This window comes from Pogona vitticeps, chromosome 1 (assembly GCF_051106095.1).
Source record: "Pogona vitticeps strain Pit_001003342236 chromosome 1, PviZW2.1, whole genome shotgun sequence".
In the NCBI taxonomy this organism is placed as follows: Eukaryota; Metazoa; Chordata; class Lepidosauria; order Squamata; family Agamidae; genus Pogona; species Pogona vitticeps.
This window is the reverse complement of record NC_135783.1, coordinates 19196429-19220781: the sequence shown is the minus strand read 5'-3', so window position 1 is coordinate 19220781 and position 24353 is coordinate 19196429. Positions and strand designations below refer to the sequence as shown.

The 24353-nt window shown below is 39.1% G+C and overlaps 1 protein-coding gene across 48 annotated transcripts in view; it reads left to right on the top strand.

Annotated features, from left to right (window-relative positions):
- Positions 1 to 24353, top strand: part of LOC140704068 (uncharacterized) — a 342640-nt gene that overhangs the window by 124164 nt on the left and 194123 nt on the right. The window contains exon 5 of one of the 48 annotated variants that reach the window (XR_013540263.1): positions 2291 to 2344. The exons of the other annotated variants lie outside the window; for them this stretch is intronic. The gene's annotated coding sequence lies outside the window, so the exon portion shown is untranslated. The remainder of the gene's footprint in view (positions 1 to 2290; positions 2345 to 24353) is intronic. 48 annotated transcript variants of the gene reach the window in all.

The following is a 24353-nucleotide window of genomic DNA, read 5'->3' as shown; positions in this document are numbered from 1 at the left end:
TCCTCTGTCTTTTTGGTGTCTTTTTGTTTTGCTTGCAAAATGAAAGATTATTTTATGTTCACTGTTGTCATACTACTGGTGTTTCTAGTGTAACAAACTATTAGTAACAATATTTTTATTAATTATGGAAACTGCTCACTTTGATCAGATATACTATAATGAATCTAACTGTTACATTGCATCTGTTACCTCTTGTTAACTCATTCTGAATGTAATCATTATGGAAAGGGGATATATAAATAAACCTGACAACTTGATGTAAGGTTTTAACCTTCACACACTATAGTTCAAATTACAAGGGTCAGAAGAAAGGATTAGCTACTCGTGTATAACTTGATAACAAAAATTCAGAATTTCCTCTTTCAATTGATATGTTATTTTTCAGAATAATCTCCCCCTCCTGGCAGTGCAATACACTTTTCCCAATATAGAAACAGTTTTTTTCATTCTCTCAGCTAGAAATTCCACATGTCTGCTTTTTTATCCATTGGTTCAGTGTTGCCTTCACTGTTCGTTGTCATCTCCAGAGATATTGCTTTTCACGTGTGGAAAGAAGTGCAAGTCCAACAGTGAAAGATCTAAGCTATAAGGAGGATTAAGTTAGAGTTAGGTCTGGGTAGCAGTGCATGTCTGAGTTCTTATTTCAATTGATATAATGCCCCATAGTGATAAAACACTCTCTGGGAGGTTTACAAATATAATTGTGCAAACAACACTTTGCGGCCCCCCCGCCCCAGCAAGCTGAATTCTCATTTTACTGACCTCAGAAGGGTGGAAGGCTAAGTCAACCTCAAGTTGGCTCAAACTCAGGCGGTGAGCAGAGGCTTGACTGCAGTGCTGCAGTTTAACCACTGCACCACAGGGCTCAGTAATGGTAACTTTGAGACCTGTCATTTGCAAGTGTCTTATCAACATATTTGTAGCCATAAACAGCCTTCATTTGCTGATGAATTTCAGCAGACATGATTTTTTTTCCTCCTTCAGTTAAAAACTCAATAACAGCCTACTGATTTAATGTGTATTGACCCACTGTCTGACGTAACACTCACTGTAATTGCTACTAACTGAATTTGCGTTATTATATCGACCTGTTGTATTTTGTCTGTGCGATGCTGATGGGGTGTATGTGCAATAACGCCACTGTGGGAGGCATCTACTGTTTGGCTTCTGCAATGGAACTGGGAAAATTCTTCATCTGACCCTTGCATTTTTAATACGCTCTTGGAGTCTAGTGGATGCTTTTAAAGTTCAAACAGGAAATTAAACTAATGGTTGCATTCCAAATGCCTGCAGTTTAACATTTTTATTTTTGTTTTAAATAGATTTTTATTGCTATCCTATTCAAAAAATTTTTTTAGAGAAACACAAAAGCAAAACTTGGAAAAAAGACACTTTGCTAAATTACATCTCCCCAAAGCCCTCCCCCCCCCCCCAGATATTGGTCATATTATAGGCTATTAAATTCTGAGATTAAAAAAAAAAAACTTTTCCAGTTCTGCATGAAGCCTACTTTTTCCTTCATTCTTAACCTTGAACTGCTAGATGACATTTTCCATGTATGCACACGCATATGTGTTGAAACACACATGAAGGGGCACTTCTTAAAGTGAGCATTTTATACACAACAGTGCAAAGACTTTTATTTAGGTATGTGCATGTATTTTAAAAATACATCTTAGTGTAAAAAAATTTCCCATTCTTTCCTGGAAATAAATACCTACCACTGCACACTGGTTGACTAGATTGTTGCTACATCTCAGCCTAATCTGTCTCATGGGGAGCAGGGCACATTGCGGATAGCAGAGTATAATATAATATAATAGAAATTAAGAATCTGCTATATATGCACTAGAAAAACATGATTAGCTTACCATTTGTTACTAAAAGTTCATACTAAGCTTCCTAAATGGTTTTTGGTAGCCAAAACTGCCTTCTATGTGAAGCAAACTCAAGATGCCTTTCCTATTCCACTTGGTTGGGAATTTATAAACACATTCGTTAAATCCTGACAATGACACAAACCCTCGAAATAAAATGTCTAAAAGACAGCTTGCTTCTCATTCGTCCTAGTCATTGTGTTTTCTCCTTCAGCATAATCATCAGCACAAGGAAACCTTATGAACAATGCTGTCCTATAAGTGTCTGCTTAGACACAGTATACATGGGCTTACTCTGGTGTAAATGTATATATGTTTCTAGCCTTACAGCTCAAACATATTTATTTAGTAAAAAGTTTAATTCTGCCCAATAAAACTTTTTTATTTATTCTATCCTACCTTTCTCTCCAAAGGGGAACTGAGGTGGCTCTCATAATTAAAAAGACAATGTTCAAAAGCTAAAAACAGTAAGTATACAAATATCTAAAAAAATTAAACAAATATTCTACATATTAAAATGGTAAATAAAATCATCATTTAAATACATTTAAAACAGCAGAGCACAACAAGCCATTTAAAAATACCTCTCAGACCACCAGTCATTAAGGAAAATTCTGCCTGAAAAGAAAGGTCTTTGCCTGCTTGCAGAAGGACAGTAAAGATGGAGCCAGGCTGGCTTTCTGTGAGAGGGAGTTCCAGAGTCTGGGAGCAGCAACAGAGAAGGCCCTCTCCCATGTCCCCAACAAATGCATCTGTGACAGTGGTGGGGCACAATTGGTCCACTAGTTTTAACTGTACGGAGGCACTCCTGGCCACGGCTAAAACTTGGGCAACTTATGCAAGGCCCTATAATTAAAAGGGCCTCTGCTTGGGATTTGCTTTATTGTTGTAGATCGAGGTCTCCAAACTATGGCCTGCGAGCCACATCCGGTCCGTGTTGCCATTTTGTCCAGCCCGTTGCCTTCAGCCCGTGTGCGCAGGGTGGGCATGTGTGTGTGTGGGGGGGGGTCCATCCATCCATGTGGTGTGTGTGTGCATGCATACAGGGATGTGCATGTGTTTGTGGGGGGTGTTTGTATGTGCACATAGGGGTGGACGGCTAGGGTGTGTATTTGCACACATTCTTGTTCTTTTGGCCCTCAAAACATCCACTGTGACCCTCACTGTAAAAAATTTGAGACTCCTGTTGTAGATGACTGTTTTTGAGCAGTACAAACTGTCCTCATGAGTGCCATAAAATATCAGCTTGCTTATGAGATTTTGACCTAACAATTATCCTGCCTCTTGAGCTGTGTAAACAGAATGTTCCTTCTGGGTGGGTTTGCAGTGTCTGGTACTTCTTGTTTTTTCAGTACTCGGAGGTCTCACCTTCCTTAGGTAGCGTGGGGTGCTGTTAGGGACAAAGTTCAGGCAAAGATTCAGCTTTGGAGGGCCCAGATTAGTGGTTAGTTAAAAGCAAGTCTCGGTCCATTCCCTGCATCTGCTGTGCCCACACCCGTGCTCAGACCAGATGAGGATCACTGTGGAAGAAAAGTACTGTACTATTGAGGTCTACATTGCAAAGCATTTTCAGATCTTCTAAAGTGGGCTGCAGGCTATGAAAGCTTACGCCAAATCAAGTTTGATAGTCTTTAAGAAGACTAACATTGTTTTTGTTGTAAAAGGCAAAAATCTTCCTCCAGAAATTCCTGCAAGATATATTTTTATTTATAAGGAATCTTATGATACATTTTAATCTAATAAGACTGAGGTATTTTTGTTGGTGTTCTCCCCCACCAACCCAACATAAGCTTTCATCAGGAAGACATATACCAGGTAAAACATGTTAGTCTTTTAGGTGTTGGGTGGTTTTGCTCTGACAGACTAAACTGAATGCCTCCCGGATTTTTAAATTTATGTTATAACATAATGAATGGTGGATCAGGTTTATATGTTGACCTCTCAGACAAGCCACTGTCTCTCAACCTAGATTCCACATTTGTAATTTAGGGCTAATAAAATATCTGGCTTGTTTATAAGAATTAAAGAAATAAGGTATGCAAAGTCTTTGTCACCTCTAAGACAATCTTAACATTCTGTGATGAAGCCACATTTCAAAATACTTTTATCTTGTTTTTATGGTTGCATGAAAAAATTGTAACAGATGACAAAGAAAAGGCAGATGTGCTCAATTCCTATTTTAGCTCAGTCTTTTACCATAGACTATGAACCTCCAGAAAAATGTGAAGTGCAAGTGGAGGGGACAGGATTACAGCTGGAGACTGATAAACAAATAGTCAAGGAATACCTTACCACCTTGAACGCGTTCAGATCTCCAGGGCTGGATGAACTGCATCCGAGAGTACTGAAGTAACTGGCCGAAGAACTCTTAGAACCGCTATCAATTTTTTTCTTGAAATCATGGGAAACAGGTGAGGTGCAGGTGAATGGGGGAGGGCTAATATTGTCCCTATCTTCAAAAAGGGCAAAAAAGAGGAACCAGGGAACTACAGGCCAGTCAGTCTGACATCAATCCCAGGGAAAATTCTGGAACAAATCATAAAATGGTCACTATGCAAGCACCTAGGAAACAATGCAGTAATAACTAGAAGCCAACATGGATTTGTCAAGAACAAATCCTGCCAGACTAATCTGCTCTCATTTTTTGATCGGGTAACCTCCTTGATAGACAGAGGGAATGCTATAGACATCATATATCTTGATTTTAGCAAAGCTTTTGACAAAGTGCTCCATGATTAGCAAGCTAACTAGGTGTGGGCTGGATAGATCAAGTCTCAGGTGGATACACAATTGGCTAGATAGTCGTCCTCAGAGGGTGATGATTAATGGGTCCTTTTCCAACTGGGCGGAAGTAACAAGTGGGGTACCTCAAGGCTCAGTCGTGGGTCTGGTGCTTTTCAGTATTAATGACTTAGATGAGGAAATGCAGGGAATGTTTGTCAAATTTGTAGATGACACACCATTGGATAGAATAGCCTGGAAGACAGAAACAAAATTCAAAATGATCATGATAGGCTTATGCACTGAACTGAAAACAACAGAATTAAATTGTGATGAACTGTGTGATGTAGCTACAAAAAAGACGAATGCTATTTGAGGCTGCATTAACAGAAGTAGAGTTTCCGAATCCTGAAAAATGCTAGTTCCCCTCTATTCGGCACTGGCTAGGCCTCACTTTGAGTAATATGTCCAGTCCTGGACACCACACTTCAAGAAGGATGCTGACAGGTTAGACCAAATTCAGGGGAGGGCAACAATAGGAGATCAGGGAGCTGGAAACCAAGCCCTATGAGGAAAAACTGAAATAATTGGCCGTGTTTAGCCTTGAGAAAAGAAGCCAGGAGGTTGATATAACACTTTTCAAATACTTGAAAGGCTGTCATACAGAGAAGGTGCAGGATCTGTTCTCCAACAAACCAGAGTGTAGAACACACAACAATGGGCTCAAGTCACAGGAAGCCAGAATTTGGTTGAATATGAGGAAAAACTTCCTAACTGTTGGAGCAGTATGACAGTGGAACCAATTACCTTGGGAGGTGGTGAATGCTCCAGTACTGGAGGCATTAATGAGAAAGATAGATAGATAGATAGATAGATAGATAGATAGATAGATAGATAGATAGATAGATAGATAGATAGATAGATAGATAGATAGATAGATAGATAGATAGATAGATAGATAGATAGATAGATAGATAGATAGATAAATAAATAAATAAATAAATAAATAAATTGTATTGTACATTTTCCAAACCAGTGTTTTTACAGTCTTAGTCTTGAGGAGGTTGCTCTTGGGCCTCCTTATTCTGACTTTTTAAATAACATGACTATGACCCCCCCCCCTTGAGAACCCATGTGGTGCAATAGATAGGGCATTGGACTAGGTCCCAAGAGACTTTGGTGCAAATCTCTCAGCTATGAAAACACACTGAGGGCTGGTAATGTTAAATCACTTCTTGAACATCACTATACCTTGAAAACCCTTTTAGGGTCCCCATAAGACTTGGAGATACCTAACAACAACAAATGACCCTACTTGCATATCTAGGAACTGTGAAAGTGTGACAGGAATCTATAGAAACAGAGAGTTTAAAGCAACTAGTACGGACATAATGCTGGAACATAATTTACCTACTTAAGTAGGCATACCAGCATACTCTCTGACAAAGTATTGTGTTAACTTGTACAGGGCCAACCCTGTCATCAAGAAATGAGGCATCTGCCTCAGACAGCAGTTTTAGGTATCATAAAATGGCAACAAATTATTCATTACTTAATTTACAGTGTTTTATTGCTAGAGGTGGAGAGAAAGATTGTCAGCCTCCTGGACTAAAATAAATTGCTCACTTTGGTACTTACACATCTTCATTTCAGTGAAGCAGACGTGCTGTATACTGCTTTGCCTCCGGTAGTAAAATGTCTTAGGCTGACTCTGAATCATTGCTTATGAATATCCTGCCATCTCTCCCTCCAGTTTTTCCTGGTGGTTTTTAATATTACAGTACATAGTGAAACGCAAGCCTGTGTGAATGCACTTGCACTTTCATTTCACCGTGAGTGGCAGAGTGTAAAAAACAACAGCTAAACACTGCAACATTTACTGCTGTCCAGAAATTTCTTGATAGGGGCTTAAACCTTGAATGTAGGAGAAAGCTGTCCACCAAGGAGAAGTCTACCAGACTATAGCAGGATCATGGGAAATGTGAGGATTTTTTTTACATTTTTGGACTTCAGGCAGCATAGTTGCCACATTAGCTCCTGTTGCAAAACAGAAGCATGTTTACACTAGAATACAAGAGCCTGGAGTAGATAGAAACAGGCTTCCTGAAGTGCATATTTGCCTTGAGGGCCCTGTATAAAAAGGTGCCTAATAAATAGCATAAGTTAAATAAGTAATATTCTTGCAGATGCCTTGAAGGCATGTATTGCAATATTCCAAGGGAAGGAATCATTTGTCTGCTTGACTTCCTTTCATGAATGGTGACTGCAGGATGATTCTCAGCTATGATTACCCTCCCAGTTATCTCTCTTTCACCATGATTTCCTCCTTCATATTTATTACAAGACATTGGTTTCACTCACATATATAAGACTAAAGCTTTCCGCATGTATTCATATCATTATTATAATTGTCTCGTTTGGCTTTGCGTGAGCTGATTCGTTCTTGTGTTTCAGTGCCTATCTAAAACTGCTAATACGTATTTGATCTGCTGGAAGCATTGGATGTACCATGACAGTTTGGTAAACTTGGATGCTTTTTGAGGGGCAGAGCATATAAATAATTTTACATTTCAATTAGAGTAACAGATATCTGTGAGGACTGAGATTCTTTAAGTTAAAAACCTGTAGATGTAGCTGGTTTTTGCCCTTTCTGCTCTAAGTGAGCCTTGCTATATGTAGTATCTTAACCACTTGATCTGTTTTAAATTTTTTATAAATATACTAGCATTGTCTTAGTCGGTGTTTCTTAATTCTCCTATTATGATTTTAAATTGTTTTTAAAACTGCTGTTTTGCCCAGAGAACTTTTGCTAAAAAATAAATGAATTAATGTATTGATAACTTTATAACAAAGGAATACACTTCATATTTCAACAAGGGCGTTAGGAACAGCAGATGCCCATGTAGTTCAAAATATACCCTGTTTCTCCAAAAATAAGTTTTAACCTGAAAATAAGCCCTAGTATGATTTTTCAAGATGCTCGAAATATAAGCCCTACCCCCAAAATAGGCCCCAATTAAGTGAAAACCCACCGTCCACCATTGTGCAGCAATGACTGTAGTTGAATAAATTTAGTTTGTTCTACATGAAAAAAATAAAACATTCCCTGAAAATAATCCCTAATGCATTTTTTGAGCAAAAAATTAATATAAGACCCTGTCTTCTTTTCGGGGGAACACGCCCTCAAAAATGTAACTACAAAGCAAAAACAGTTGATTCACACCCACACCTCCCTCAGCAGCACATGGAGCCTCCCTGGCAGGAGGGGGTGCCGGCCGGGCCATCCCCATCAGACTTAGGGGTCATTGCATCGCCAACAATAGGGTCCTATGTAAGGCTGAGACCCACCTTTTTCAAGTCATTTCCTGCTGATGAATAGCAGCACTGTGTTTATTTGTTTGTTTGTTGAAAAAAGTGTGTACCCAAAATCATGCTGCTTAGATCCATGCAAGTCAAGGGAGACGTATACTAGCTATGGTGGCTTCTCAAGACAGCTTCCCTGAATTTTCAACACTTTCTGGATTGGAGAATCAGAATATGACAACTATATGTGTTCTCTGTGAATAGGGCTGCAAACCACCATTCAGACATGCTACATGTTACCTTTTAATTAAAGTCTGAAACAGGAGAACAGGTAGAAATGGCATCCAGGCTCTCCACACCAGTCTTGTTCACCCCCAGCTGTGTGGCACACTCAGAATTTCCCACAAAGAGAATGTGTTGTGGCAGAGGTATGAGTGCAGTTAACCAATCCAAAACCTGATTTATGAGTAAGTTCAAGGCCTGATTAATTAGTGAATTTGAAAAGAATGTTATGAATTGCAGTCTACACAACGTTAGTTGTAAAAGGGAGCAACACTTCGGTAATTATGCAAGAAACACTCCCCCCCGAGAGCTGTGTACTCATTTTGCTGACTAGTTCTACAAAAATGTTCGTAAATTAAATTTTTGTTTCATCTGATATATTCTGTTTTACATTAATAAAGATATCTTGATCAGATGGTGTAAAAGTCCCATATATGCTTACAGAGACAGTAGGATCGTTTTTCTTAATTTTGTGTGGAGCTGGATGGAGAGGGATGCCCTTAGGATACTTAGATGCTGAATCATGAACCTTGTTCACAACAGATGCTTTGTACATTGTCTATGTTACATCCGAGACACCCATTAACTGTTGTTAAGTTGAGGCTACTGAAGGTTTTTAATGTCTCCCGTAAACAATTTCACAATGACTCAAAAACAAGAAAATGAAGTTGCTGAAATAAACCACAACTGCTTTTTTTTCTCCATGAAGGGGAAAAAAACAAAACAAAAGATAGATTTAATTAATGGAACACAGTGAAGAAGAAGAAAAAAAATGATTCATTTGAAATGTGGTGCTGGAAGAGAGCTTTGTGAATATCCCGGACTGCCAAAAAACGAAACAAATAGGTCCTAAATCAAATCAAGCCCGAACTATTTCTGGAGTCAAAAATTATGAAAAAGAGGCTGTACTATTTTGGACTCATGATGAGAAGGCAAGATTCTCTGGAAAGAACAATGATGCTGGGAAAGCTTGAAGGCAGCCGGAAAAGAGGAAGACCAAATATGATATACTGTAGTATGACTCCCTAAAAGAAGCCACAGGTTTAAACTTACAAATGAGCAGGACTCTTGATTATAGGATATACAGTGGTGCCTCGTATAATGAGTGCACCGTTGAACGATGAATCCGCATTGTGATGCGGATTTCCCCATCGCTAATGCGAGGGCACGCTCGCATTACGATGGAGGAACAGCTGTTCTGCGGCTCCAAAATAGCCGCCGGAACACAAAAAATGGGTGCCGGTACACCCAAGATGGCCACGGAACAAAAAAAATGGCTGCTGGCACACCCAAGATGGCCACTGGAACAAAAAAAATGGCCGCTGGAACACCCAAGATGGCCACCGGAACAGAAAATGGCCACTGGTACACCCAAGATGGCCGCCAGAACACAAAAATGGGCACCGGTACACCCAAAATGGCCACCGGAACAAGGGAAAACATCGGAGAACTGTGAGTTTGGGGCCCATTTGGAACGCATTAAACAAAGTTTAAACAAACAATTGGGGTTTTTGATCCGTTTTACGATGTTTTCCCATAGCGAAGGTTAATCCGGAACGGATTAACCTCGCTATGCGGGGCACCACTGTACTGGAGATCATTCATAAGGTTGTCATAAGTTGGTAGCAACTTAATTGCATGTAAACACAAGAACAAATTAGTGGAACACTTGACAGGAGCTAGACTCAATGATCCATAGGGTCCCTTCTAACCGTGTAGTTCTGTAGTGATGGTGGTGGTTATTGTGTGCTTATGTAATTTGAACAGTGCAGTCACTCAAAATGAGGTGTAAAGAAAGAATACTGGAAATCAGTCTAGTGATAATGTTGGCACTGTGGTGGTCTAACAGAATTTGTCTCAGATGATTTAGATTCTGAAACATACATCTGAAATGCATTCAAATTCCTTTGTTAATACAAGCTAACCAACTGCTTATTGATCCTTCAGTTTATACAGTATTTCAAATCTACATGTATAGCTAATAGGCATAAGAGGTAGGAGAATTAAGTGTAAAGTTAAAGGGTAAAGTTAATGGGAGAAAAGAACATGGACATTTTTATGAAATTAAAATTTTCATCTTTGGTGCACTTTTGAAGAATCACAGTGTACAGACAGTCCGGACTAGGTTTGTGTTGTGATTGTTTCTGATTGTTTTTCTCCATTCATCATACAATTTTGGATTCTCCTTTGCAAACATATTTCACCTGGACTCCTATACAGAAGTTGTGAAAAGATTTGTATGTGCACAGAATGCCTTAAATCAAACAAGTGAAGAAACCTCTAAATCCGTCTGTGTGGATAATCTTGGGGTTTTGAATCACAAAAAGGGCTTGGAAAGTGGAAGGCAGACAGGTTTTGCCATTCTGAGGATCTGAGGGTTAAAAATAACCAGCTCTGAGAACAATGTGTGATTGACAACAACACTGATAGTGTCTCTTTAGCACATAAGACCATTTAAGTGCTACAGCTTATAGTAAATCCCACAATGATGAGTATATTCTTAACTGTTGTTGCCAGGGTCACAGCTCTACCCCGCCCCCACCCCTCCAGTGCAATAGGCTAGAAAATTACCTCAGAAGGCTTATATTACATTTGGGGATGAGGGAAGGGAGTTGATACCCAGTGCGTTTTAATAGTGAGCATTGAGGAACCCACTTCTTATATCATGACATAAATATAAAAGCTCCTTCCTCAGCAGTTATGGCCACAAAAATATATACTGTACAGAATCGGGGGGGGGGGGGGCAGAAACTCCACAGGGTCATTATGGAGGAAGAGTAGATGGCCCTGAGTAAAGGAGATACGGCATGTAAATATGCTCTGATTCTTCCACATACAACAACCTAATCCACAAGTGGGCAATGCAGTCATGTAATTGGAAGATCATCTAGTCTAGCCCTTTGCCAATACCCTTGTTGGGATAAAGAATACAGTCCAAAAATATGTAAATTCTCAAGTTTTCCAGAAATCTTTACCAGATGGTAAAAAAAATGAAGAAGAAAGAATAAGAAGGCCAGAAACTGACAAGGTCTTGTAAAGTGGAATGAAATTCAGTCTTCAGACAGAAAGTGGGTTCTTAATGAGCCAGAAAGTCATGCAGGGATCACTTAATCTCTTGCCAAGGTTACTGGGAAGAAGACAATATGGAGATTCTGTTTCTTTGCAGACCCAAAAGCCTTAAGTATCTGTATCTGGCTTCAGGCAAAACTTAGGTTTAATTGGTGGCATGACTAGAGGTACAAAGAAACTACAGTCCTTCCAGGTTTTCTTTGGCAAGCCTGCATGGTCATTTATTTTCTCCCCTCACCTGCTCTGCTTGCTCTTTTTCAAGATCCTCTGGATTCTGTTCTGATTTACATCCCAAACCCATAATCTGTTCTTGGATTTTTGTGGGGGACTCATGAACTGTTGTTTGGTAAAACCCTTGAGATTGGATGAAGAAATTAGACTGGTCACTCATGTTGTTGCTGGAAATGAGCTAACTGTGAAAGAAAGAAGCGGGACATAGGTTTGCATAAAAGTGCTGATTTATATAGTGGGATATTAATTTAGGAGTAATGATTATATTTTAAATAGAAATACAAAACAGTTAGCCATCGTGTGACGAGCTGACCTGAGTGTAGTTATGTCAGTTTAACAACCACATCAATGCGGCACATTTTCGAAGGATTTTTGTGCTCTAGTCTAGAGGATTTTCATTGGAATTGTGGGTGGACAGGAAAGGTATAACAGCTCTACATCTTGTGGTCCTAATAAAATCCAGGCCATACTAAAACGAGAGAGAGAGAAGTAGATGTAGTTGTATGTTGCACATGCAATATTGTATTTAATTTGATAGCAACAAACACAGAAAATCCGGTTTTCTTGGGAGAACAAGAATCAAGCAGGAATATACATAGAACCTTGGAAAGATTATGTATTCTGGGACAGGAAGCAAAAGCTAATCTGAATGGTCTTTCAAAACCTGGTATTTACTGGAAAGCCAAAAAGTCCTGTTTCTTCGGACCCAAATATACGAATATGTAAACAGGTTTTCAGAAATATTACAATCAATATGAGGTAAGAATGGAATATAGTTAGCTGAATGACAGGGTGCAACTACACCGAAGCTGAATTGCTCCAATTTGTTGCAATTTGATCCGCAGCCTGTATTATTTATTTATTTATTTATTTACTTACTTACTTACTTACTTACTTACTTACTTACTTACTTACTTACTTACTTACTCATTCATTCATTTATTCATTCATTTCATTTCATTTCATTTTTATCCCACCCTTCTAGACTATATCTACTCAGGGCGACTCACAATAAAATTATTACATGTAAAATCACATACTGTGGTCACATGGGGCCTGTGTATTGTTTTGTGAGTTCACCTTTCATACTAGATATTATGTGAGTTGCATTCCAGCCCACAGGCCTCCCCTCCTTTCCTTCCTCTGGTCTGGCCTCTGCCAATGGGCATAAATATGGAAAATAGTAACAACAATCCGATGAAAGGGTGATCTAGCACTAATCTCATATATGTAAGAAATTTATTTTATTTTGAAATTTGGAGGACAATCAGGAAAAGGAAAGAATGTGGGGGCATGTCCCCCTGGTCCTGAACATAATGCCCCAGCTGCCTACATCATTGAAACACCACCTACAGACATGTTCCTGATGTTTATAAGAACTTATCACAATTAACCAAAAAAAAAGTCAATTTGAATGTTCCAGCTTGAAAAAGTAGAAGCCCCCATCGGCAGAGGAGAGGAAAAGCTGCTTTGGGAGCAAATAAGCCTGGACTATGGTTAGTAAAAAATAATTTGAATTCACCTGTTATATGAGCAGAGCAAATCCTACAGTATTTGATCATTTAAGTCATAGCTTGAGTGTCATCTTATCTGACAGTGGGCCAGCCAAAGCTGTGCTGAATCTGAACTTCTTTGAGCTTATAAGTGTTGGAAATTACCAGCCCCTCACCTTGGCCTCATTCTGTGCCAGCACAGGGGCTCTCTCCATCAGCTGGACAAAGTCAGCACCTCACTTGCTCCCCCCTCTCCCTCCTTTCCCTTTTGCTTTAGATCCTAATATGGCTGCAGAAGACACATTTGCCTGTTCTAAACCCCCTACATACAAAGGGCATATTTTTAAAGTTAGATTGCACTGTAAATTGCTCAACTGAGTGTCAGTCCACACTGGATCACAGTAGAGACAATAAAAGAGAGAGCTGTTTTGGTTTAAGGGTGTATGTGCACATCCCCCCTATCATCTGATTTTGTTTGGATTTTGGAATTTGTTCTGTGAAGAAAATTAGAGGGCTGGGCTAGAATTGGTGCATGCTAGATTGGGCTAATCAGGGTTGCTTAAGAGGTGCAGAGTGCCATTTGGTGTGATCTTTGTATTCACTTGGCACCCATGCCTCAAGTGACTCCATTTGGCCCACCTCCCTTTAAAGGGAATGAAAAAAGAAAATCCTCCTCCTGTCTCCTCCTTCCAGGAACAAGCAGAGGGAAATTTGAATTTCCCAATATCAGTAAGTGGCTAAGCTGTCTGCTTAAGCCTCCTAATGATATTGGGAAATTGAAAGCATCAAGCCATCTACTTGGGTTCAATCACATGCTGGAACCCAAAGTGATCCTAGCCACATCTTTAAAAGATTAGCTTTAAGCATTGTGGGGCAGTAGATAAGCAGCACACTTTGCTTTGGTGGTGTGGGTTGAATGCTCTGAGAATAGCCTGGTTAGCAATGGCACTTAATTTGTGTGTTCACTGGAAAAAAGAGCAAACCAGCCTACCCCCAGAGCAGAGCAGACAGTGAGACAAATCCCTGTATTTGCTTTAGTCCAGGGCTAGGGAAGCCAGATGTTGGACTCCAGTTCCAAACAGCTGCAACTGGCATGGTCTGTTCAAAGGAATGATGAGAATAGTAGTTGGTCATAATCTGGTATGCTCCAGTTTCCCTAGCCTTGTTTCAGACATTCATATTTTTGTGTTTAAAATTACTGTGTCTGGGCTACTCATTAAGTTTCATTCATTGCAGCGAATTGACTATTACTGAGTGTTTATTGTGTCCGGTGACACCTTTATGATGGCTCTGTATTTATCTGGCACTGTGGGTTTCCTTGAACATCCCAGGGAGAAGGCTCAGGCTGAGTATAGATGTAATAATCACAACTGATAACATTAATCATTGTAATACATAAATTTATGCTGGAAAGTTTTCTGTGTGAACTTCCTACTGCTTGTGAAGAGTCTGTAGGAAAGCGAACGTGAACGTTGCTGTTGAAATCCTGTGAATAATTTTTGCGAAGGAGATTTGCCGCCTCTGTGTGGAGGGAGCACATTTATCATTGTATAATTTGCTGCTACATAAATCATAAGACATTTTAAGGAAAAGTCAACCAGCCCCCAAACACACGAGCTTTAATGAGAAGAATACATTAAAACATCTCAGAAGTATAGTGTTAATCAGCTGTGTGAATCCTTACGAATACCGACATTCACTTCTTCAAAGGGTTATCGTGAAGCAGAAACCAAGAGTTCGTGGTAGATGACAGAATGGGGTTTCTTGAGATCCCCTGTGGATTGCAGTGCATATGGGGAGGGGGGGAACCTTAAAGGTTGTTCTTCCAATCTCACATAAATTGTCATATTCTTCCACGAAGGATTGCCAAACATGGATAAAAGGAAATGAATACATTTTGAAACAATTAAAATTCCAGGAGGAGACACACCAGGGAATATGTTAGCAAGCATTTCAGGATCTTTACAGTAGATAACAAAGTTACCTGCGAAAGAAAACTACAACACTGCAGTCATTTGGGGATGATGATATTTGCTAACAGCCACACAGAGGTGCCTGCTGTACAGACTTGGGTTTAACCGTCAGCATGTTTTCACCACTGTCTTCTCAGTCCATCTCATTTCCTTCGTGTTCTTCTTCGCTATTCTGCTTCATTAATCTTCAAGCCAGCCTTTGGAAAGAGATAATGATTAATGTAAACCTAAGGACAGTGAGGGTTGTAAATAGGGGTTGGCGGGGGGGGGGGAGTTTTAAAAAAAATGGGAACAGAGGATTGAGGTAGAGCTGCCCCAGGTCCTGGAGGAGCTTTTTGTGGGAATTTGCAGTTGTATGTGAGAAACAAATTGTATTCATTTTCTCGAAGCTGTGAAAAGTCGGATTGCTGTGATTAATGATTAGATCCTCTTCTCCCCAATCTCCTGCCCTCCAGGTTATTTGGGATGTAACTCCCACCAGTTCAGATTGTTGGCTATGCTGCTTGGGGATAATGGGAGTTGTAGTCCACAGCGTTCAGGAGGCACCAACTTGAAGAAGGCTGAGTTAGAGTAATTTTGAAGTGCCACCATTAAATGAGGCAGCAGATTCTGAAACAAAGTTTAAAATATTTATTAAAAAACTGGAGGGCAAGCACTATCTTCAGACAGACCTCCAACTTTTCTGTTTCAGAGATGAGAACATCTCTTCAGAGATAATGCCTGGAATGATACTTATGCATGTGAATCATCTCCAAACACAAAGGGGATGCTGAGAACCAGGCTATGCGTATTCAAAGAGAGGCAGATTTAATAGAATACCTAAAACTCGTATGATGAATTAATTAAGACTTTTGAATCAGTTGAACATTTATTAAAAACTACCTTCCTGCAAATCACACTAAAGAAAGGTTCTTTATGATGGCCAAACTATAAATGGTAATATTTATATAATTAGCGAAACAGCAAATGGAGCTAATGGATTATTATTTTTTATGCAAGTACAAAGAAGTGCATCGGGGGGGAGGCTAGGGCAAGATGTGAACCCCATAGCTGGCCCAGATTGGAGACTCAGCACCAGCCATAAAGTGCCATGCACATTATTGTATTTCATCAACTACTGCTAGTTCGGCTTTTGTTGGTTTTTTAAATCCAAAACTTTTTTTCTTCATAGAGGGATGTAAATAATGTGCTTTGGAGGATATTCATCCACTACAGGAAACTACAAAGGGCACATAAGTATTTTTTTTATACTTTGCAAGATGTCTTGTTGAAAAAGCAAAAAGAAAAGAAAACATAAAAAGAAGCAATGCTGCATGTAGTTGATGTAGTGTATGCAGGGGAAATCCTATTGAAATTACTTATTATTTATTTTACCCAAATCTGGATGCTACCATTCGGGCTTGGCAAAATCCTCAAGGATGGGGCTTATGATGAAAGTTGAAAATATTTATTAAAACAATAAAGCCCCTCCTAAACAGAGGATAAATGTGGTTCCTGTTTTCCTAGGAAATGGGAAAGAAGGCACCATAAAAAGAATATGATCCTGGACTTACAAGGCAAAGTTGCTGTTGACTATCGGTACCAGTACTACACTCATTTTTTTTAAAGTGTAGAATCTACATTTAAATCTACACTGTTGATTTTTAAAAGAGAACATCTAACAGCTTATGGCTATTTCCCTGTTAAGTCGAGGTATTAAATATTGCAAGGGGCAGTGAAATATTTTGTTTTGTTTGTGTTTTAAAGCATACCTACAGCCAGACCCTCAATTCCTCTCCGTATTGTTGAGTCATACTGGGAGCAGCCATCCAGAGTTTAGGGCAAGATTCTTCCTGAGCCCTACTGAAGCTGCAAGAGAAAGGCAAAACCAGAGATCTTCATTCATGAAAGTGGAAAAGAAAAGAAAAAATCAGAAAGCAAGAGAACGTGAGGACAGAGTTAAATAGATATCCAGAGACTGCGTATCTATTTGAAAGAAAATAGGAAGCTCTCTAATACTGCTTCAGACCGTTGGCCCATTTAGTCCAGTATTGTGAGCTCTGACTAGCAGCTTTGGCTCTTGGATCTTTCGGGAAGATTCCTTCCTAGTTTTAATGACAGATCTTTGGAATTCCCGAGTCATCTGCTTTCCAAGTACAAGGCCACGCCTAATCCTGCTTAATTTTCTAAAGTCTCAGACAAAATTGGGTGTGTTCAGAGTGGGGTATAGTAGCAAGTACTGTAGACCATGTGGAATAATGGATAACCATTGTAACAGACAGCAGTGACCTCACCTGTCCGTCACAGCTGGGGCAGTGAGTCATCAACCAATGGTGTGACAGAGGGTGGAACTTAAGGGGAGGAGCTGGTGTGTGAGAGAAAGAAGAGGAGTTTTGAAGAGATTGCTGACTGGAACTTAAGATAAGAGAATGAGCTGAGAGTTAAAGTGATCTTAGAGTCAGTGAGAAAGAGTCTGTGATAGCTAGTGCCTGAGAAACAGTGATTGATTGATTATTTCTTCAACAGTGATTTCCCATTCCTTTATGTTTGTAATCAATAAACCAAGTTTTTTTTATTTTGAAAGTTATACTGGCCTTATGTATGATTTATTTTATAAGGAATGGTTGGTGGCAGTAAAGTGGAGTAAAGTGTTTTAAAGCGACGTGACGACCTCCCTTTGTGAGTCTTGAGGAAGGCCGTCACAACCATAAATTAAAACCCCAGTTATTTTTAAGATTTTGCTCTTCTCTGAAGGTTGTAATATCATTTTCAGATGGAAGATAGCAAGTCACACATTTTAGTATGTACGGACATGTACTTTGAAAGAATGCATTTAGAAATGGACGTTTAGCGACAAAACAATGTAGAATGCATATTTCAACGAGTATGTTGTTGTTGTGTGCTGTCAAGTTGCCACCAACTTGTGGTGACCTCTGAATGAGTGAGCTCCAGAATGCCCTATCCTGAACAACTCTGCTCAGTCCTGTAAACTCAGGGATGTATCTAGTCTTCCTCTTTTCCTGCTGCCATCTTCTCATTATGTGCCCAAAGTAGGACAGCCTCGGTTTCATTATTTTTGCCTCTAGAGATAGTTCAGGTTTTAATATAGGACCCACTTGTTTGTCCTTCTGGAAGTCCAGGTTATCCACAAAGCTCTCCTCCAGCACCATATGCCGAATAAATTGTGTTTTTCTACTTCTTTTTTCTTTCAGCTGTCTTCACTATCTAGTTTTCACACCCGTACATATTAATCGTTGTCGTCGTTTAGTCGTGTCTAACTCTTTGTGACCCATGGACCAGAGCACGCCAGGCCCTCCTATCTTCCACTGCCTCCCAGAGTTGTGTCAAATTCATTCTGGTAGCTTCGATGACACTGTCCAACCATCTCATCCTCTGTTGTCCCCTTCTCCTCATGCCTTCACATTTTCCTAACACACTTTCACACTTTCCTAACACACTTTCACTAATGTATTCCCTATTAGTACATACTAATAGAGAATACATTAGTGTGGATGATCTTGGCCTTGGTCTCCAGTGACACATCCTTACACTTCATGATATTTTCTGATATCTTCATTGCTGCCTTTCCGAGTCTCAGTCGATTTCTTGGCTTCAGTCTCCATTTGGATTGATGGTTGAACCAAGGTGCACAAAATCTTTTCAACAATTCCAGTTTCTTCATTGTCAGTATTAAAGTTATGCAATTCTTCTGTAGTCATTATTTATTCACTGCCTCATTAATGCAAGCAGTACTCTGGGTGGTTTACGGTTTAAAACTTAAGATCCCACATAACAACATACATGCCAACAATATGGTGACTCACAAGTATAAAATCTAAAATTCATACAATGAGAAAAAAATTTAAAAAAAAATTACAGCACTTGGGAGAGTGAGTTGTTGAAGGCAGCTTTGAATAATTCTGTTTACACTTTCCTGAACATAAGGAGAGCAGTTGCCTGGCATATCTTAGTGGAACCTTGTTCCAGAGACTGGAGGCTTAATTCCTTTGTTATTGTTGTTTTGTTTTTGCCTTTTAGGCATCTCTTGGTGTGACCACATATATATGAACAGCTGATAGCTTTCTTTTATAGTGTAACTGCAATTTTTTAGTCAGTCACTGTTATCATTTTTTCATATGGTCTCTCTAAATGGGGGAAGAGGGAAGAAATGTTACATGTGTTAGATACTGGCTCATGGTGCCTTTTGCAAAGTGGATATGAAGGGAGTGTCCTTTGTACTTTGGTCTTCTTAATGTTCAACACAGTCTTGCTTTGGCACTTTTTTCTTTCATTTCCTGGAGTTTTGCATACAATTCTTAAATTGGTAGAAATGATGTTTTCTGGAAGGATGTTGGGGAAATACAAAATCACCTGACTTTTGCATAAAATTGTACAATTCGCAGATTAAATCAGTTGTGTGGATTGCTGAAATTTAGGATGGCTCCTGCTTTATTTAAGAAAACGAAGGAATAGATGTGCTGTTGACATCTTTCTTAGCAGTCAGTCCTGTTCTTCTGTACATGATATGTCTCTGAGTGTTCTTTCCTTCTCAAGGGGAAGGGACAGTAGGGGATATTTTAAATAAATTACAGAGCCGGAGGGGGCAGGATGGGGACAAGAAGTAGAAACAGAGTTCTGGGTTCTGGGCTTCAAGATGACAAAGGGATTTTAACTGCCTTATCCAAGTCAATAGACACATCTAAGTCAGGATTCTGTCTACGTGGAGATTGTAAAATAGCACCTTGGCACCTCTGTTATGATCTAAAACTGCCTTGCCAGCAAGCAACAACAAAGGGCATAACATCTGGTCCAATTTTTTTTGGACTCTTCTTCTTCCTCCTCCCCCAGCTTTTATGCAATCTTTAAGTGTGGAAGAGTTTAGTTGGAACTCAAAAGCTAGCCTTGTTTGTAATGTTTTAGAGGTTCAATAAAAATTTAAGAGAGTTGGGGAAGGGGGAGACTTATTTGTCTCTCTCTTGGCTGGAGATGAGGAATCTCACAGGGCTTTAAAATTTCTCCTGAAATGTATCATTCTGTTGAGACCATCTAAATCAAAGGGAGAGAGGACTTTAGCCATATTATTTCCATTCCTAATTGTGACCTTATTCTCCAGACTATTTACATGCTGTATTGAACTCCATGCTGAGAATCCCCGAAGTAGACACATGATTACAATAGTGTCCGAAATAAAGGGAAAATTGCATATCTTATTTTGGTCAGTTGCTTGTGCATATTGTGGAAGGCTTAACTCTTTGTCTGCATATAGTGTTAGATGCACAGCTGAGAATAATGCTATTTTAGATCTTTGTTTAAAGTAAGAAACAGCTGACAACCCTCCTTTTGCATTATACAGATCTGCACAGATCTCCATAAAGGTATCCTCCCCCACCTGTTTTCTCGGTGTAAATAGTTAGCAATTTAGAAAGGTTGTGTTTTTTTTAAAATTTAAATTTGAAACTAGCAAGGGCTTATCTCACTATTGAATCTCTTGAAGCAAGGTTTCGTCCAATGATAAATATAGGCATGGGATGCATGAAGTTGTAATGTGTTGAAATGGCACTCTCGTTAAATGTCATGTATCTACAAAACAGGCTGTAAACACTACCTCTCAACAGAACTCAGGACCTTTTCTTTCTTTCTTTCTTTCTTTCTTTCTTTCTTTCTTTCTTTCTTTCTTTCTTTCTTTCTTTCTTTCTTTCTTTCTTTCTTTCTTTCTTTCTTTCTTTCAAATATATATAGTTGTGTAACTCTAGTTCTACAAAGCCACAAGCTGTTTCTCTCAGTTTTGTTTTGAGCCTTCTTTGATGAAAAGATTGGCCACCTTTTCAGTCACTCAGCAGTTAACAATAGATTGAAGCGAATGCGCCCGTGGAAATTTTGTTTGTAGGGCACTGCGCTTGTCCCAGGTTTCCTCCAGACATTTTTGTGGGAGGGTGGTGTTTCCCCACCCTCAGAGGATTACTCACAGTAGACAATGATAAAAGACATTTAGAACTAGCAAAATCTAGTTAAGTTTAACGGCTAACTGGAGCATGTTATACTTTGGGAGTCATTTTGCTACTGCCTGTGACCTTCTATTGTTGGAAACATTTGTCATATGTTTTGGATTATCATTGATCAGCTTTATTTTTAGGACAAGTTTATAAAGCATGGAAGCGAGTGCATGTTTTTGTTTAGTTTTGTTTTTAAACTCTTTCCAGTTGTGGGCTAAGTGGGGCCCTTCAGCACCTCAGTGACACTCCACCATCTGTAAAAGCAGCATAATAGCACAGGCTTGGTGAGATGAGCTGTGGGTTGGTGGCTGTATTGCACATTTCTATAATGCAATGGAAGTGAGTAAGAAAAGGTACAAAAATATGTCAAACTTCTTCATTCATGTTCTCTCCCCCCCCCCCTTTTTTTTCCTGGTGTAAAGTATACGTAACCCATGTAATGTGGCTCACCAATCAATTCTATATTGTGAAATGCCTCTTCTTTTATTTCAACTGGGTTTCATTTTTTTTAAAAAAGTGCTGTAAAATGATACTTTCCTCTGAAGCAGTATTGGTCTGAAATGTTTTTGGCTTAGGACCGGCAATATTTTAAAGAGATTGGAAAATAGTTCAGGAGAGGTTTTAGTGTCACATACAATTCTTTAGTACCCCATCATAATACAGATTGTTTTTCAGGTAACATAGAAATATAAAAACAAGCAGACATGTTTACCAGTAGCAAATATGGGATAAATGTACACACCATGAATCATGATAAATCTTCCTCTTCAACATTGAAGAGCCAATGCTTGTTTTATCTCTAGCCTAGTCTTACATATAAATACCAGAAAATAATCCTCAGTTAATTCAGTGGCTGTTAATGCTTGAGTAAAACATTCATGGGCTGGCTGGATAGCTCAGTGGTTTAGGTATCTGGTTGGGAGTTCGATTCCCCATTTTCTCCTGGGAAAACAGCCAGCCTGTGGCCTGTACAATCCAAGTGCCCCCAGAAGAAGGGAATGGTGAACCACTTCTGTATGTTCTCTACCTAGAGATCCTTGGAAATGGTCATCATAAATCAGAATAGACTTGATGGGACGCTGTTATTATTATTAAACATTTACGGTAGGCTGTATCTGGTAATGGCTACACATCGAGATGTTTCTGTGTCCCCTTTGGTTCCTGAAATGTGGCTGCTAAGTCCAATTTAGATGCATTGTGAACTAGACATACCTTAATTTTCACAAACACAGTAAATAAGGGAAAAAAATACTCCAAATTATTTATGTACCATATTTTTAAAATACAGTGGTGCCTCGCTTAACGAGTGCCCCGTTTAACAACGAATCCGCATAGCGATTTGTTTTTTGCGATCACAAAAGCGATCGCATTACGATCTTTTTAATGGCACAAAAATCACTTTGTAATGATCAGTAAGCTGTTTCGCTTACCGATTTTCGCATAGCGATGTTTTAAAAACAGCTGATCGGCGGTTCCAAAATGGCCGCCAGGGAAAAATGGCCGCCTGCTGTGTTTTTGCGGCCATTCCTCACTTACCGGGCAGTGAAAATGGCGGTCGTATGGAGGATTTTTTTTTGCTTAAAGGTGAGTTTTTGCCCATAGGAACGCATTAAATGGGTTTTAATGCATTCCTATGGGCTTTTTTGTTCCGCATAGCGACGAATCCCTATAGCGACGAATCCGTATAGTGACGACTTTTGCTGCACTGATTATCATCGCTATGTGGGGCACCACTGTACAATTTATTGTAACCATTTTTAGTGATTGTAGCCATTAGGTTAAAAGAGAGAGAAGGGGGAATTCTCTCTGTCTTACATAGAAGGGAATGCCTATCCTAAGAAGGTGCCAGTTCTACCACATGTACACATATGAAAAATAAAAGGCCAGAATGGGTAGCTCAGTGGTTTAGGCATCTAGCTGTGGAGTCAGAGGATGGGAGTTTGATGCTCCACTATGCCTCTTTGACCAGGGCTGGACTCGATGATCAGTAGGGTCCTTCAAGCTCTGGAGTTCTCAGATGATTATCATTATTATTATTATTATTGTCTTTGCCCCTGCACACATGCAAACGGGGTGGTTGGGCTTTATCTGGTTGTGGAAGGAGTTACCTGATCTCTTCTTATGTACCAGGTAACTCCAATGGGGCTGTTTAAGGCTTGTGTAAAGGGGCATGGGGGGTATATTGTAGAGCACTGTGGTGGCAGAGCACTACATTATGTGTCTGCTAATGGGCAAAGGAAGTATGCTTCTATAATCTGAACAATTGCTATTCAAATATCATTGTTCGATTATTCTCTGAAAGTCATTGCATTAATTAAGATTTTTAAAAATCAAGTGGCAGTCTTTTTATTATTATTGTGTGTATTTTAATAATACACAAACACTCAGGAATCTCTGATCTTTGTCGATCAAAACAAAAAAAAAACTTTCTGCTAAGAAAACGGACTCATTACTTTGCTGACGAGCAGTTTCTTGAATCTGGCATGTCCCGAAATTTATTTAGCAAAGCAACAGCATATTTTGAATAGCCGTCATTGTTGTCCTTGAAAAGTAAACTCTGCCTCATATGCTTATGCTCCTATAACACAATCAAGTCTGTCTCTTTCCACAAAGTTGAAAAATATTCAGTATTTCTGTAGGCTTGTAAATAAAGTCACTGGGTAGCGAACACAAATCACACTGTACATGATCACTTTCTGATAAGTAACTTTTGAATTAGTTCTCAGAAAGGGAGGGGTTTATGTTTAATTTATTGTATATGCAGACACACAGAGAAAATGTTTCATTAAATTAATCAGTGAAAAGGTTGAGAATGTAAAAATCAACTGTATAAAAACTATATATACCCACTTAAAAACATGACTTCATGTACAAATAATAATTTTGGAGCTTTAGATTGTGGTGTTAGAAATGGATAACTTTCGGTTTAAAACTGCATTTCCCCTCAACAATCAGCTTTGTTTATTATGTCATTTTCCTTATATGCTTTGTCAGTTATGTTTTTAATAGCCTGCAGTATGTATCCTACTGTTAGTCGATGTCCAGAATTTCTTTTTATAGATCAATATAATGGCTGAATTACAAATAAGTGATTTTAAATTTAATCCTCCTTTGGTCAATTGGCTTATCACTGACAACAGAAAAATAAATTTCAAGTTAAAATTATTTGATAATAATAGCAGCAGAAGTTAAGAGGATAACAGAAGAGGAGAAACACATTTTAGATTGCTTGTCATAATACATTTTCTGGTGGTTGTTTTAAAAATTTTTTTTAAAAAATTTGAGGTATTGATGGGCAATTCTTATCCGTGGCTACTCAGAAATAAGTCTCTCAAGATTCAGTTCGTTTTGTACCTTAAAATTCATACATAGATCTGCAACAAATGTATCAGTTTCTGAGAAGCCTGGAAACATAATATTGAGAGGAAAATA